At 33.5% G+C, this 18,116-nt stretch overlaps 1 protein-coding gene across 8 annotated transcripts in view; it reads left to right on the forward strand.

The window, feature by feature from the left end:
• The window catches only part of LOC141397341 (kin of IRRE-like protein 1), a 323,500-nt gene that overhangs the window by 43,156 nt on the left and 262,228 nt on the right, over positions 1–18,116 (forward strand). For all 8 annotated transcript variants that reach the window (XM_073973502.1, XM_073973529.1, XM_073973488.1 and 5 more), the window contains exon 2: positions 13,568–13,630. The gene's annotated coding sequence lies outside the window, so the exon portion shown is untranslated. The remainder of the gene's footprint in view (positions 1–13,567; positions 13,631–18,116) is intronic.

An 18,116-nucleotide genomic window follows, 5' to 3' on the forward strand; every position in this document is an offset into this window, starting at 1 on the left:
ATTTATTTATAATTATAAATAGTTTTTTGTTAAAGTTTACCACATCTAACAAAGGATTTGTGTAAATTCTTAGGGTAGTAAAAAGTACCGTTATAACGCATATGTGAAACACGTTAGGTATTGAAAATATCGGCTACTATATACTCTACATGTCCACAAAATTATAATTTACAATTCCTCTCCTTTCGTCATATATAACGGTATTTGCAGACAAATATTGGCTGGTTTTATTCAGATGAACCGGAGTGTATCTTGTATAAATCAGAAAAAATTTAGGTCGAAAAAAATTTGGTAGATGGTTTTATTCAAGTGAGCGGTAGTATAGAAGACCCCAAGGGGTCTTCTGTTGCTCACAGAAAATTTGAAGAAGACTTCAAGAGGTCTTATGTTGCCTATGGACGACATCAAGACGTGTGCTGTTGCCTACAGACGATCTCCAGAGGTCTTCTATAGAAAACTAGCCTATAGAAAACTTAAAAAGGTCATCTGTTGCCTATGATAGACCTCAAGTTGTGTAGGCAACAGATGACCTTTTTACGTTTTCTATAGTCTACAGAAGAACTAAAGATGCCTCATGTTGCCAAGATCTCAAGAGGTTTTCTTTTGCTTATAGAACCCTTAAGAGGTCTTCAGTTGTCTATAGAAGTCATCAAGATGTCGTATGATGCTTATATAAGACATCAAAACTTCTTCTGTTGCCAATAGAAGAGTTCAAGAGGTCTTTTGTTGTCAATAAAAGGCATCATGAAGTCTACTGTTGCCTACATTAGACATCTAGAGGTCATCCGTTGCCCATTGAAGACCTCAGGAAGACCTCTAGAGGTTATCTGCCGCCTATAAAAGACATCAAGGGATCATCTGTTGCCCATTGAAGACCTCAAGAGGTCTTCTGTTTCCTATAGAAAATCTAAAGAGGTCTATAGAGGACCCTAAGAGGTCTTCGATTTCCTATATAATAACTCGATAGTGCCTAACAGGGCTTCTGTTGTCTAGAGACGACCTTAGAAGGTCACCTGCTCCAGAGGCCTCTTGTTCCCTATTAAAGACATCAAGGGGTCTTCTGTTACCTGTAGATTAACTTATTTGGCCTCCCGTTGCTTATAGAGATTTAAAAAGTGCACCCGTTGCCTATAGGAGATCCCATTTTTCTTTGTTGCCTTTAAAATACCTCAAGAGGTCTTCTGTTGCTTTTACAAGACCTCAAGAGGTCTTCTTTTGTTTATAGAAGACCTTGAGAGGCCTCCTGTTGCCTATAGAAGACGTCAAGAGGTGTCTGTTGCTTATAAAAGACCTCAAAAGGTCTTCTGTTGCCAATAGAAGACATCAAAAGGTCTTCTGTTGCCTATGTTAGACATACAGAGGTCATGTGTTTCCCGTTAAAGACCTCAGTAAGACATCAAGAAGTCATCTGTTGCCTAAATGTAGTCGAAAGGTCTTCTTTTACTTATAGAAGACCTTGAGAGGTCATGGTGTTGCATATAGAAAACGTAAAATACCTAGAGGTCACCTGTTACCCATTAAAGGCCTCAAGAGGTCATCTATTTCCCAAAAATACCATCAGGTGATTATCCGTTGCCCATTGAAGAACTCAGGAAGCCCTCAAGATATCTTCTGTTGTCTATATAATAACTCGATAGTGCCTAAATAGGGCCTCAAGAGGGTTTCTGTTGTATAGAGACGATCTTAGAAGGTCATCTTCTCCAGAGGCCTCTTGTTCCCTATAGAAGATTTCGAGGGGTCTTCTGTTACCTGCAGATTAACTTATTTGGCCTCCCGTTGCCTATAGAAGACTTCAAAGGGTATTCTGTTAGCTGTAGATTAACTTATGTGGCCTCCTGTTGCCTATAGAAGACTTAAAAAACCTTATGTTGCCTATAGAAGACCTCATGAGGATCTTTGTTGCCTTAAAAAGACCTCAAGAGGTCTTCTGTTGTTTTTAAAAGACTTCAAGAGGTCTTCTTTTGCTTATAGAAGACCTTGAGAGGCCTCCTGTTGCCTATAGAAGACGTCAAGAGGTCGTCTGTTGCTTATAAAAGACCTCAAAAGGTCTTCTGTTGCCAATAGAAGACATCAAGAGGTCTTCTGTTGCCTATATTAGACATATAGAGGTCATGTGTTGCCCGTTAAAGACCTCAAGAAGTCATCTGTTGCCTAAATTGCCTCAAAAGGTCTTCCTATACTTATAGAAGACCTTGAGAGGTATTCTGTTGCATGTAGAAAACGTCATATACCTAGAGGTCTACTGTTACCCATTAAATTCCTCAAGTGGTCATCTGTTGCCTAAAAAGACCATCAAGTGATTATCTGTTGCCATTGAAGACTTCAGGCAGACCTCAAGAGGTCTTCTGTTGTCTATAGACGACCCTAAGATGTCTTCGATTGCCTATATACTAACTCAAGAAATCTTCCTGTGCCTACATGAAACCTCAAGAGATCTTCTGCTGCCTATAGATGACCTCAGGAGGTCGAATGTTGCCCACTGATAAAAGACATCAATGTGCCACCTAAGGAGGCCTTTTGTTGCTTACAGAAGACCTAAAGGGGTCTGTTGCTTACAGAAATTCTTAAGAGGTCTTCTGTTGCCTATAAAAGACGTCAAAAGGTCGTCTTTTGAATATAGAAGGCTTCAAGAGGTCTTCTGTTTTGCAAAGACCTCGAAAGTTCTTTTCTCTACAGAATTATTGTGTCTATAGATGACTACAAGAGGCATTTTGTTTACTGTTCAATAAACAATAGAGCTCTTGAGGTCTTTTATGGATAAACGACCTCTTGAGGTCTTCTATAAACAGAAGACCTCTTGAGGTTTTCTATAAACATAAGACCTCTTGAGGTTTTCTATAGTCAGAAGACCTCTTGAGGATTTCCATAAAATGAAGACCTCTTATGATCTGCTATAGGCAGAAGACTTGTTAAGGTCTGCTGTAGCCAAAAGACTTCTTGAGAACTTCTATAAACAGAAAACCTCTTGAGGTACTCGATAGACATAGGACCTGTTGAGGTCTTCTATAGACAGAAACCCTCTTGAGGTCTTACATATACTGAAGACTTCTTAAAGTCTTTTATATACAGAAGATTCCTTGAAATATTCTATCGATAGAAGAACCCCTGAGGTCTTTCATAATCTATCGAACTTAAATCAATAAAAGTGCCTTTGAGGTATTCCATAGACAAATGAGTATAACGAAGTTTTGGTGTCGACTGGAGTAAGCTGATTTTGTCACATTGTAGGATTTCGTGAGACCTTAGTCAGTCGACAGAAGACCACTTAAGGTAATACTTTCGTGGAGTTGGTTCAGAATGAATGGACCGATATTTACCATCTTGGGGCTTTGTGGAAAAAATATTTCGATGTGCAAAGTTCAAGGAGGAGCAGACCTAAAATGAATTTTACGAATGCCTAAAAAGAACTTATGAGTGGTGGTCATACAAGGGCACTCGTTGAATTACTTCTCGTTCAGAAAAGAATGACAAAGTCTTTCGTAATCCACTCAGCAAACGAAAAATTCATACTTGGTTAGCAGGAATTTCCGCATTTAAACACTAAAAATAACTTCTAAATATTTAACAAAAAGCCAAATTTACAGAACTGGGAATTATGTTCCATCTTTAGCCTTCAATGTGCGATTTTTCAAGGGCAATTACTAAGGAATGGCAACACCGAATATGAACGGCGTAAAGAAAACCAGAAATAATAAGATTATTTTTTTGTTCATATGTTTCAAAGTCCTGGTGCCAATTAAAATGGTTGACTGGTTGCATACATAGTCGATTGTCTGCTTGTTTGGTAGAGTGTGTCCTTAAGCATGCATACAACATTAACTGCTGTTGCTGCTGCTACTGCCTACGGGTAGTCTTCCACAAAAACTCTTTTGAACAGCAGTTGCGTTGAACCGCATCAGTATTAGTCGAAACCAGATGTAGATGTGTTAGATAGTCAGGTGTTGTTAAGTAGGGGACCCTACTATGACGGTAGGTTGGTTGTCTGCTGATGCCATTTCATTATTATTGGTGCTGTTGTTGTTGCTACACGTACTATTTGAACAGTTGTTGTCTCCGCAGGTTAACACAGGTCTTGTTTATTTGTGCATTTTGTGTGCTGTTTTTTTTTTCGTAAAGCATGTTGTTTTTCCTTTCCCTCGTCCTCAGTGACGCTTTTCGTTTATACTTAAATAAATCATCATAAATTATAATAATTATAGACATACCAACAACAGCAAACAACACACCCATATGACATGGTATACATACATTGTTTCTTCATGCTCAAGTATTTGCATTTTCTGTTCTCTCTCCTTCCCAATCCCTCCAAATACGTGTACATTCCTTAATGTACACATATCTACACATGTAATTCGCTATGTGTGCATTTAGAGATGTACTTAGAGTATGAATATAATATTTATTTAAAATCTACAGTTGTTGTCGTCGTCGTTGTTGTTATCTCGTTTTTTAGTTAAAATATAACAACAAGGATATATGTACATCCTTGTTTTTTTTTTATTTATTTTATTATTTTATAAACGGGAAATAAAAAGCATATTACCATAAATTATAACCAGGTAGCTTGGCACGTGTATGTATTGCGTATATTTATGAAATGTACAGTTTTGTATAATCTCTCTTAAACAGCTTATGTGTTTTTGTCCTTATTTGACAAACATGATAATTAAATGTTTAATTCCTTTTTTTAACTTGACAATGTGTAATGTAATGGTACACTTTTCCAAGAAATCACTGAAATGAAATTATGATAATTGAAAAGTTATTAAAAACAAGTCAAGAAGTGTATCAAATATACCCTGGGTACCCTTTAGGAAAAATTGTGCGTACGATAACTCTTGATAGGAGTGACAGATTTGGTCCATACTTTACACATCCTAATATATCTACCAGGCATAGGTCAGGTTCGAATATGAACTATATTTGTCCACTTCGTCGGGTACCTCCCCCACACATTTTTGGATAAATTCACTTTAAGACCTGCTCTCGGACACTTTGATTTTTGTTGAAGCAACTTGCATTCGCTGCCTCAATTACAACAGTAAAAGTTTTTTCAAGTGCAAGTCCATACTTCTTGAGAAAAAAGCCCTAAAGTTGTAAAAAAAAACCCTTATGGCACCATATATAGTAACTGGAGAGCTCGTGCCGAATACTGCGTTCGTCCACACTTTGGATATCGTAATATTTCTTCGAATATTGAATGAAATTCGAAGGTAGAAGGAGTGGACCTTCCGATACCTCCACCACAAAAGTTCGAAAATATTCGCTAAAATGGAACTCTAAATATTGTCGAAACTCTGTTTAAACAAGTAAGAAAAGTCTATAGTCGGACGGAGCCGACCATGGGATACCCTATACCACTATCTCTGGACAATCGCTAACCACGGAACTTCTTTTCAGTGATTGTGAAAATTTAATTATCAAATATCAGAGATGTAATGTATAATATTTATGACCAAAACCAAAAAGTTATCTAGCATGACAAAGACATTTTTGTAGCAGGAAAGGAAAATTAAGTTCACACAAACTAAAATGTAATGAAACCCACTTATGTAGTACTACTACTTCCGTTGTTTTAACCGCTACGTTATTGACATTTTTACCAATTTCACTCAAAAGTTTCAGTCCATTTAACCCGCTAAGTATTATCTGATCTACACGTTGGTTTGTACGCTTCTTCTTCATCATAAACTCAAACTTTGTTTAAAATTTTGCGGGTTATTATTTTGACCTACAGAGCCGCTACAAAATTGGTTAAAATTTTGTTTTTGGTCCATTTTATCCCTTGAACATTTCACGATCATCACCAAAAACTAATCATTTCTATTCGAACCCGAACCCAACCTTCTTAAAAAATTCGTTACAATGGTCCATAATTGCGGCCTTAAGCTATTTTACAATTTCTAATGGACGAACACACATCGCTAAATCGCTTTATCTTGTCGAGATATGAATTTTGGCATACCAAATAAGGGGTCTAGGACGAATATTTCGTGGTGTTACATAAACTTTTGGAGTGACAATATGTAGCATGGGATAAAAATGTGGTTCTCTACACAGAACCCATTATATATTAGGCAGTAGGTCCGTTATCTAGCAAACACTTTATTGCAATTTACATCAGAGGAAAGGTCAGCAGTTTTTTTCCATATGTAGGCTACTTTGCGAAATATATATGTCCTCAAGGAATTAAAATATCGACCAAAAATAAAATTTTTATATTTTTTCATACAAAAGTAATGGTCCATTTCACCCGCTAAAGAATATCAGATCATCATTCAAAATTGTAGGCATCGTTTTCGACCTATACTCTTACCTGGTGCAAAATTTCGTGACTATTGATGTATAATTGCGACTTCTAGCGAGTTTATTATTACACTACAAATAAATAACGGAATATATTAGGCTGTAACTCTGTTATCTGATCATGCAAACCAACATAATTGGCATCAATTGAAAGGTCAAGTGTTCCACTTTCAAGTATATCTCACTTGTCCGGAATGTCATATCCAGGAATTAAGATATAAGCTGTATATTACAAATTTTCACAATTTTCACACAAAAGTTTTGGTCCATTTAACCCTCTAAATGTTATCCGATCGCCATCTCAAATTGCAAGCTTATCCTTTGTCATATAATCTTACCTTATTTAAAATTACGCGTTGATCGGACTATTATTGAGACCTACAGAGCCGCTAGAATGTTGGATAAATATTATGGTTTTGGTCCATTTCACCCGCTAAATATTTCACGATCATCACCAATAAGAATAGGGATCTATTCTGATCTGAACCCGACCTCCATACAAAATTTCGTGACGATCGGTCCATAATTGCGGCCTTGAGCGTGTTTACAATTTATAATGGACAGACGGACGGACGGACACACATCTCAAAATCGCTTTATCTCGTCGAGATATGAAGATTGGTATACCACATTGGGGGTCTCCGACGAATATTTCGCGGTGTTACATGAATTTTTACCAAAACAAACTTATAATACCCTTTTCCACATTGTGGTATAGGGTATAAAAAGCCCTATCTATCGATATCCCCGCAAATTTTAATCCTATCCGTATTGTTTTGAAAATCCCCTAAATACCTAAGTTTTTTTGAAAACAAAAGTATTTCAATCCATATAGGCTGAAGGTAAATCTCTGTCGGCAATGTCGACTGATACTTTTTTACTTGTTTTTAATGCATTTATAAATAAAACACTGTAACTTAATTTTTGTTAATTATTTTTTATTTTTAACTGCTTAGTAATTAAATATTTTGTCCACTGATAATCTCATAACCAAACTTTAAAATGCCTGAAATCATGTGTAGAGATGGACAGTGGGTGGGACAATGGGTAAATACCCGGTAAATTGGGTAAATACCGGGTAAATACCCATCTGTTGGAATTTATTTGCGTATTTACTATATTGAATCGTCAATACAACTTCTTACACCTAATTCCAGGGTTTAGATTGTGAAATCGTTTCAAAATAGAGAGTTTAACAATACATTAAACATGTGGGCAAATACCCGAGCATTTACCCAAATGTTGGATAAAAACTCTTTAACTACCGAACCAATTAACGTAGGGTGCCAAAATTTGGCTGAAATCTTTTTTATTTCAACTGAACTCCTGGCATTGAAAATGCGTCTGTGGGTCCATGTTTTGACATAGCCCCTATATAACCGTACCTCCCGATTTGAGGTGTTTTTATCTATTAGCCATATTTTACAATCTTATTGGCTGTAATTGGCACAGTGAGTTCTCAATGTGTATAAAATATCCTTGCAAAAATTTATCAACGTAGGTCGACGTTTTCTTGTAGCCCCCATATAAGGTACACCAATTTCCAGTACTTACTCAAGTATTGGGTAAAAACTATTTATCTGCCGAACCAAATGGAGTCTGACATAGCCCCCATATAACCGTAACTCCCGATTTAAGGTATTTTTTTCCCAATTACCCACATTTCACAATTATATTGGCCGTAATTTGGCACAGTGAGTTCTCAATGTTTACAAAATATCCTTGCAAAAAATTTTCAACGTAGGCCCACGTTTGAGTGTAGCCCCCATATAACCCTCGATTTCGAGTATTTACCCAAATTGTGGGTAAAAACGATACGCACGATAACTTTCGAAGAATCAACATATTTGGTTAAAATGTTAGGTCTCGTAAACTTTGTCCAAACTTAGTTTAAGTTCGAAGATGGACCATTTCGGTCTACCCCTTCCATTAAGTACCCCCACAAAAGTTCAAAATTTTTCGCTAAGATATTTCGCAGGATAGTTCCAGAAGGGACTAACCGAATTGGTTCAAACTATGGTTGTGGAAATATTACTTCCATGCATATATCAGGTTCGAATATGGACTATGTATATCAACCCACTCCTTTGGGAAAAGTATAGTTTAACAGCTCTTCTCGAACCGTTATGAATTTGTTTGAAAAATGTTCGCCTTGCGGCCCCTATTACGACGGTGCAATTTTTTTAGGGCAAGTCAATACTTCCTGAGACGACGCCAACTAAACTGACTAGTGCCTAAGATAACCCTCAAAGGGAGAAACCGGTTTAAGACCAAACATCATATTATTTCTTAGAGATTGGGATTACATCCGAATATCTACTACATAGGAACACTCCTTCGGGTGCCTCCCACAAACATTTGGGAAAGGACTCGTCTCGGATTGTTTCAAATTTGTTTGCATTTTTGTCTTTGTGACCCTTGTTACGACGGTACAAAGTCCATTCTTCTTGAGAAATTGGCCAAAAGTTAAAAACAAAAAACATAGAGACCTTATAAGTATTGAGTTTACTTATTTTCCTTGTGTCCGAGGCTGAAGGTATATCTCCGTCGGCACAGCTGACTGATACTTTCTAACTTGTTTTAATAACCCAGCAAAATGTTCGATGCCAAAGTTGCCATTCAATCATGGGTGCAAGTGATCTGGCATGCCATCTTTTTAGCATCTTCATCGATGAATATATGAATATATGAGCGTGGACCCCAAAAGATGCTATTCATTGTTGGATCCAAAGCATGTCATTTACACCAATGCTTTGACATGTCATTTTCACCAACCCTTTGCAATAACATTATCATTACGACGAGAGTTTTAACAACGTTGGTTGTGATATCGAGTCTCCGGCAACATCAAGCTTATTGTAAATAAAATAGCTTATAATATATGTAGAAAATGTGTATGAGTAAAAACACAAAATCCATCTCTATTGGATCGATGGAATGGGTTCAAATGCTGATGAAAAGATCGGATCTTTCACTACTTCCTTTGCATGGGTTCAAATGCTGATGAAAAGATCGGATCTTTTACGACTTCCTTTCCATTGTTTCAAATGCTAATGAAAAGATCGGATATTTCACGACTTCGTTTGAACCAATGCAAAATATGCCATGAAATCACGTCATCGCATGGAACCCCTTCCTTCTAATTTTGATGGGAATATGTAGCGAAAAAGCCCCTATTGGTCATTTTAAAATACGGAAAATAATACATTACGTTTCCAGTAATGACGGCTTATATATGTATGTATGTATGTTCTATATTTCTGGTATGTATCCATATATATCAACTTATGTATTTATGACCGCAATCATATAAAAGATATTTCTTGGAAAATAATGCCCAGGTGTAGTGGAGTAGACTATCACATGGTCGGCCTTGTCCGACTATAACCCTCTCTTACTTGTTTTTTCTATAGAAGACTTTTAGTAGGTCATCCATCTTCTTCCCATTGAAAACCTTAAGAATATCTTCTTCATGCCACAGAAGGGCACTTTTTTTTAGAAATGAACTTCAAAGGGTCTACTTTTTCCTGTAACAGTCCTATAAAATGTATTTTGATCCTACGAAAGATCCTTGGCTGGCTATCTTCCCACAGAAGACCTTTCTTCCTCAAATTTTCTTTGTATACGTCGTTTGTTTTTATAGAAAATCATTGGATGGCCTTCCTCCCATAAAATTTTAGAAACTTCTTTAGAGGTCTTTTGGCCATTAAAGACCTTAAGAAGATTTTTTTGATCTTTGAAGTCGTTTAGGAGGTCTTCTTACTTATTTACTACCAGCAGACGACCCTTAGAAGGTCTTCTTCATATAGAAGACTTAAGAGGCCTCCTGTGAAGGATTTATTTTCATTGAAGAAATTGGATTGTCTTCTTTCCACAGTAAACTTTTGAAGTTACTCCTTGTATAGAGGACCACTAGAAGGTATTATCTCCATTGAAGAACTTTAGTATGGCCGCTCCCCATAGAATACATTTGAATGGTCTTCTTTCCATAGAATACCTTTAGAGGTCCTCTTTTCATAGAATACTTTCATAGGGTCTGCAGATGATCATTTTATGGTCTTCCATCCATATATGATGTGCCATAAAAGACCTTTAGAAATTCTTCTTTTCATAGAAGACCTTAAGAAAAATCTTCCATTGAAGCCCTTTGGGAAGTCCTATTTTCATAGATGACATTTTGAAGGAAGACCAGATCAACTTTTAAAGACATCTGGAAGACCTTCTTCTTCCAAGAAATCTTTATATGGTATTTTTCCCACAGAAGAAATTTTTAGAGTTTTTTCTTGCTATAAAACACGTCTTCAAGTAATCTTGCCATAAAAGACAGTTTGAAGGTTTTCCATCCATAGATTCCCTTCTTGCAATAGAAGATTATTTTAAGATCTTTAGAATATCTTCATCTTTCCATAGAGGACATTTGAATGGTCTTCTTCTTTTCATAGAAGACTTTGAGAAGGTCTGTCTCTTCCCATAGAAGACCTTTAAAAGACATGTTTACGGTGTTTTTTTTTTTTTTGTTTTTAAAGAATACTATTTCTGAACAGTCTTCTCACCTGTTTACCTTCCATAGAAATCATTTAAAAGTCATCCTTAAACATGAGATCTTTAAAGAATACCCTCTGAAGGTATTATATGGGAAGAAGAGGTCTAAAGATCTCCTATGAAAAAAGACCTTTAAAGGATTTGGAAGACCATTTGGATGTCTACCTTTCTAAGAAGACCTTGGGAAGTTTTCTTTCATTGAAAAGCTTTAGAAGTTCTTTCTCCAATACAAGGACTTTGAATGTTGTTATTTCCACAGAAAAACTCTAAAAGATCTTCTTTCCATAGAAGAGCTCGTGAATGTCTTTCTCCCATAGAAAACCTGTAGGAGGTATTTTCCAATAAATAAAATTCAAAAGACCACCTTTCCATAGAAAAACATTAGAAAGTATTTTTGCTCTAAGTGAACTTCTGAAAGTCCTTTTCCCATGGACTACTTTCAGAAGGCCTTACTCCCATAGAAGATATTTAAATGTCTCTTTCCGAAAGACGACTTTTAGAAGTTAGTTTCAGAGACATACCCTCAGCCTATGTGAATTTAAACTTTCATTTCGGACCAATCGGTTGATAAGTTCGAGAGTTATGGTGTTCTTCAGCCTCTACATATGGTGAATTAGGGGTTTTTACACCTTTTGGGCTGTTTTCTCAAGAAGTATGGACTTGCCACTGAAAAAACTTTTACCATCGCAATTATAGTAGTTGCTTCAAGAAAAATTAAAGTGATTCGAGAGAAGGCCTTAAAGTGAACCTATACGAACATTTGTGTGGGATGTATCCAAAGGAGTGGACCGATTGAGTCCATATTGGAACCTAATCTAAGTTTGGTAGAAATTTAACGATGTGCAAAGTATGGACCAAATCGGTTACTCCCTTCATGAGTTATCGTGGGCACAAATTTTCCGAACATGTTCGAACTTTTGGGGGGGAGTTGCCGGACTGAGTGGACCGATATAACCCATCTTCGAACTTAAACTAAGTTTGGACAAAATATTGCGAAAGCCAAATTTTGGACCAAATCGGTTCATCCGTTCGGGAGTTATCGTGCGCACCAGCCAGCCAGACAGACAGACGGACGGACATTGCTAAATCGATTCAAATTGTCTGAAACACATTTCGTCCAAACATACTTGGGGGTCTAAAACCATTACTTCGATGATTACACGGTGTTGGGTCACAAGCCGTATGCTGTTTTCATCGTGCTAACGAGACCTAGTCGAATCAGTTGTAGAATCATGGCAAGTAAGGCTGCCTATAAGAACAATATCCGGTATGTGGACTTTGGGACAATGACAATAAAAGGACTTTGTAGTATAATTTTTTTTCAAGGACAAGCAACTCGAATGGATATCAGTAGTGAAAGGACCTTGTTTAAAATATCAAAGTTTAAAAGCAGTAGAAGTAGTAATAAGCGAATCAACACAAACGGAGAAGGTATTTCTATGTTATTTAAGAAGTGTTGTAGGAATCAATATATAATCTGGTGACGAAGATTGGAATTTTGGTCCAGATTTTTGAAGAGGATACAAACTTCAATATAACAGGTCGCGGTTTAAACTGGTGGGTCCGTATCAGACAATCAAATAAAGAGGTCGTGAAAAAGGTCAGTTCATCATAGTAAGAAGTTGACTTATCTACTATCAATGAGTGCACCCTTATTCAAATTAGATCAATTATATGGGACCTACAATTTATCGCCGACTCCGAACGGGGAGTATTACGACAATACTTGTAGATAGGTTTTTCATATTTTTTCCACTGTTGAAAATATGATTGAAGTTGCCTGGCCTGGAAGATTTTTTATTGTATCTCTCTCTCTCTCTTCTCTTATCTCTCGCCTAATTTATGTTTATTAAAATCAATAATAATACCTCAGTAATAGAAAGATATAAACTAATTTTCCTTGACCTATTGATGAATATTATATTTCCACAAAATCATTAAATCCATATCAAATATATTAATTTAAATTATTTTCATACAATCACAGTATTTTTCTTTCTCCACCTCCTCTTTATACCTTTTGTAGGTGAAATAAATATTTGTATTTTTAATGGACCATAATTCCCTTTAAATTAATATTTAACTAACGCTAATGCAAATGTTAATTCAACATTGGGAGTTTATTCAATAACCTGCTGTGTTTATTTTAACAGTTTTAAGCTCTATAAATAAACTGAAATTTGTGTGATAATTATTTTTATTATCCAATGATATTAATAATATAATTCCAATATTAGGCCAATACCCTAAAGTGTTGAATAAATACTAATGCAAACCATGACTGCCATCAATTGACAATTTAATAAACCACAAAATCGGATAATTGAAATGTTGAAACAAGAATAATTATGGTCCTAGAATATGGAAGTGAAATTGTGTATGAGTATACACATAGAAAGGACTTAGAAAATTAAGGTTAAGGAAATAATTTATATTGGAATTTCATTTTTTTAAGTTGGTTAACATAAAATACATAAATCGTATGTAATGTTTAAAAAATATACAAATTTTAATCCAAAACATGTTCTAATGTACGTACCAAACCACACGCACTCTGCTTACGTCCCAACTCATCATGGATGTTCCCTAAAACAGTGTACTTTAAAAAACTCCACTCACATCAACTTGTTTCAATATTATTGACAGCAAGTTATTGTTTTTGACATTATCATCTAACATGTCATATTTATAATTTCTTCTTCTCTTGTTTATGTTACAGCAAATGGCCTCAAACAATGGAATGAATATTTGTCAAAAATATTGCAAAACATTTGAATCTATTGTAAGTATGAAGTATGTGTATGTCATTATGTTCGTTAATAATCTACAATAATAGTTTCGTTTGAAAACATACATGTCATTTTGCCGCATCATATTATCAAAATTGTAATAATATGGAAATGATGCTGAACACTAACAATTGTCAAATTCATCATCCATCAATCACATCAATGGGAGACATTTTTCAGCCATTCATTCAAAATTGTTACTATTCAAAATATATAATGTGTTGAATAAATTGATGGAAAATAAGAGGAAACTATAGCTGTGGCAGCATTAGGCATACAAATATGGGGGATGTGCATATATGGGACATTTCAGGAAAAAAAATAATATAGATAGAAACTTATCAATAGAACACTAAGCGTCAAGTATTTAAAGAATATTTTTTTAAAACTTATCTGTTAAGTGTGGATTACAAAAAACAAATTTTCAATGGATTGGATTTTGGAAAAAAAAATATTTCTTCAATTTGTCCACTAAGCTTGGATTTTTTTTTAAAATAATGTTTTCACATTATCTACTAAACGGGGATTTTCTTAAAAAAATATTTTTTTACTTATCCACTAAGCGTGGATTTTTTAAAAAATATTTTTTCAATTTATACGCTAAGCCTGGATTTTTTAAAAAATATTTTTTAATAATCCACTAAACGTGGATTTATAAAAAATTAATTAATCCACTAAGCGTGGACTTTTAAAATTTTTTTTAATTAATACACTAATCGTGGATTTAAAAAAATATTTTTTTTAATTTATGCACTAAGCGTGGATTCTTTAAAAAATATTTTTTTAATTTATCTACCAAGTGTGAATTTTTTTAAAAAAATATTTTGAAATTTATCCACTAAGCGTGGATTTTTTAAAAAATATTTTTTAATTTATCCACTAAGTGTGGATTTTTTAAAACATATTTTTTAATTAATCCACCAAACCATGGATTTTTTAAAAAATATTTTTTAATTAATTCACTAAACGTGGATTTTTTAAAAAATATTTTTTAATTAATTCTCTAAACGTGGATTTTATAAAAAATATTTTTTAATTAATTCACTAAACGTGGATTTTTTAAAAAATATTTTTTTAATTAATTCACTAAACGTGGATTTTTAAAAAACATTTTTTAATTAATTCACTAAACGTGGATTTTTTAAAAAATATTTTTTAATTATTCTACTAAACGTGGATTTTTTAAAAAATATTTTTTAATTATTCTACTAAACGTGGATTTTTTAAAAAATATTTTTTAGTTAATCTACTGAACGTGGATTTTTTTCAAAATAATTTTTATTTAAACGACTAGACGTGAATTTTTTAAAAAATAATTTTTATTTAACCCACTAAAAGTGAAATGTTTTAAAAGTAATTTTTAATTATTTTTAATTAATATACTAAACGTGGATTTTTTAAAAATATTTTTTAATTAATCCACTAACGTGGATTTTTTAAAAAATATTTTTTAATTAATCCACTAAACGTTGATTTTAAAAAAAAAAAATATTTTTTAATTAATCCACTAAACGTGGATTTAAAAAAAAAATATTTTTTAATTAATCCACTAAACGTGGATTTTTTAAAAAAATTTTTTTTAATTAATCCACTAAACCTGGATTTTTTAAAAAATATTTTTTAATTAATCCACTAAACCTGGATTTTTTAAAAAATATTTTTTAATTAATCCACTAAACGTGGATTTTTTAAAAAATATTTTTTAATTAATCCACTAAACGTGGATTTTTTAAAAAATATTTTTTAATTAATCCACTAAACGTGGATTTTTTAAAAAATATTTTTTAATTAATCCACTAAACGTGGATTTTTTAAAAAATATTTTTTAATTAATCCACTAAACGTGGATTTTTTAAAAAATATTTTTTAATTAATCCACTAAACGTAGATTTTTTAAAAAATATTTTTTAATTAATCCACTAAACGTGGATTTTTTAAAAAATATTTTTTAATTAATCCACTAAACGTGGATTTTTTAAAAAATATTTTTTAATTAATCCACTAAACGTGGATTTTCTAAAAAATATTTTTTAATTAATCCACTAAACGTGGATTTTATAAAAAATATTTTTAATAAATCCACTATACGTGGATTTTTTAAAAAATATTTTTTAATTAATCCACTAAACGTGGATTTTTTAAAAAATATTTTTTAATTAATCCACTAAACGTGGATTTTTTAAAAAATATTTTTTAATGAATCCAACAAACGTGGATTTTTTAAAAAATATTTTTTAATGAATCCAACAAACGTGGATTTTTTAAAAAATATTTTTTAATGAATCCACTAAACGTGGATTTTTAAAAAAATATTTTTAATAATTCCACTAAACGTGGATTTTTTTAAAAAAATATTTTTAATAATTCCACTAAACGTGGATTTTTTTAAAAAAAATATTTTTAATAATTCCACTAAACGTGGATTTTTTTAAAAAAATATTTTTAATAATTCCACTAAACATGGATTTTTTTAAAAAAATATTTTTAATAATTCCACTAAACGTGGATTTTTTTAAAAAAATATTTTTAATTAATCCACAAAACGTGGATTTTTTTAAAAAAATATTTTTAATAATTCCACTAAACATGGATTTTTTTAAAAAAATATTTTTAATAATTCCACTAAACATGGATTTTTTAAAAAAAATATTTTTTAATTAATCCACTAAACATGGATTTTTAAAAAAAATATATTTTTTAATTAATCCTGTTGGGAAAACACTTTGTATCAAAATACTTTGCTTTAAATTGTTTCAACAAACATATTCTTCTTTGAAAAATATTGTGTATTGTAATTTGAAAATGTCAAATATTTTTTCATTCTATCGATTCTATTGCTTGTCGTCTAGTAGTGTTGTTCTGAATTTCAATTTGTCAATTGTTTTTGTTCCTTAATAAATTTTGTATAAAATTGAATATCTTTGTGTTCCGCTTAATTGGCAAATATATAAGGGGAAAATCTTTCCGAAAAGAAGAAAGAAGACACATATTCCCAAGAGGTTATGGGCCCAGAACGTTGTGGTCAATATTAAGCGGAATTGGATTGTGTGGTTAACGCAAGAACATAGAAAACAATTAAAATGGCGTCGTCTCCAATGTTCCAGATTGAGAAGCTAGATGAACACAATTATGAGACATGGTCAGTGCAGATGCGCAGTGTTCTCATTCACTCGGGATGCTGGAAACATGTAAATGGTGATCTAAAGAATGTTTCGAGTTGGACTGCCGAACAAAAGCAAGCATGGGACGATGTTGATGAAAAGGCTCTTGCTTCTTTGACTCTTTGTGTGAAGCCTTCCCAACTGAACTACATCAAAAATTGCAGTACGTCAAATGATGCCTGGGAAAAGCTTAAAGATGTGTATAAGCCTAGTGGACCTATGCAAAAAGTGTCCTTGTATAAGAAGCTGTTAAATGTCAACATGAAGGACAGCAAAAATATGTCTGAATATTTGAACAAATTCTCTAGCATTTCAGATCAACTGGCAGAAGCTGGGATTCAAATCCAGGAGGAACTTTTGGTAATAATCATATTGTCAAGTTTGGAAAAGGATTATGAAAATTTTGTAATAGCCATGGAAACAAGGGACAATCTTCCTACCCTTATGGTGTTAAAACAGAAATTATTGGAAGAATGGGATCGGCGAGAACAAGGTACGAGTGGAAATATATCATCAAATCAGCAAGCATTTGGGGCTGTTGGTGTAAAAGGAAAAAGGAATGATGGTAAGAAAAGTGATCAAAAGAAAGAAAAAGGTGCATGTTTTATTTGTGGCAAAAAGGGTCACTACGCTAACAAGTGCAAGTTCAAAGATGGTGGACACAAATCGTTCACAGTGATCGCTGTTGCTGCCGGAGCGCAAACAGAAAATAATTCAACGCAATGGTGTGTTGACAGTGGGGCAACAAGCCATATGTGTTCCTTGAAGAATTATTTTACAAGTCTTGAAGATTCGGATGAAACCATAATGTTAGCCGACAAGAAAGTCATCAAAGCCAAAGGAAAAGGTTTCGTCGAATTGCGAGTAAAAGGATTAAATATTAAGCTGAAGAATGTCATTTACTGTCCAGAATTGAATGGAAACTTTATTTCCGTTAACAAGATGGTTGAAAATGGATGTTCCGTGAAATTTTTCAAAGATATTGCTATGATTACGGATGAAGGCCGTATGTTATTGCGAGCTGCCAGGGAAAATGGTTTGTTCGTTTTCAATGCTCAACCTGTAAGTAACCAAATTTGTTCGATTAACACTTCCGATAGTTTATGGCATAGAAGATTTGGACACCTAAATTACCAGAGTCTGAAAGAATTATGCTCAAAGAATTTGGTCAAAGGTATGACATTCAATTCCCACTGTAGCGACAAATGTGATGTGTGTATGACTGGAAAAATACACGTTGCATCGTTTCCCAAACAATCGGAGAGAAGATCAAAGGACTTGCTTGAAGTGATTCATTCGGACGTATGTGGTCCGATGA

Source organism: Musca autumnalis, unplaced genomic scaffold, assembly GCF_047663935.1.
Source record: "Musca autumnalis isolate F117 unplaced genomic scaffold, ASM4766393v1 scaffold_1, whole genome shotgun sequence".
NCBI lineage: Eukaryota > Metazoa > Arthropoda > Insecta > Diptera > Muscidae > Musca > Musca autumnalis.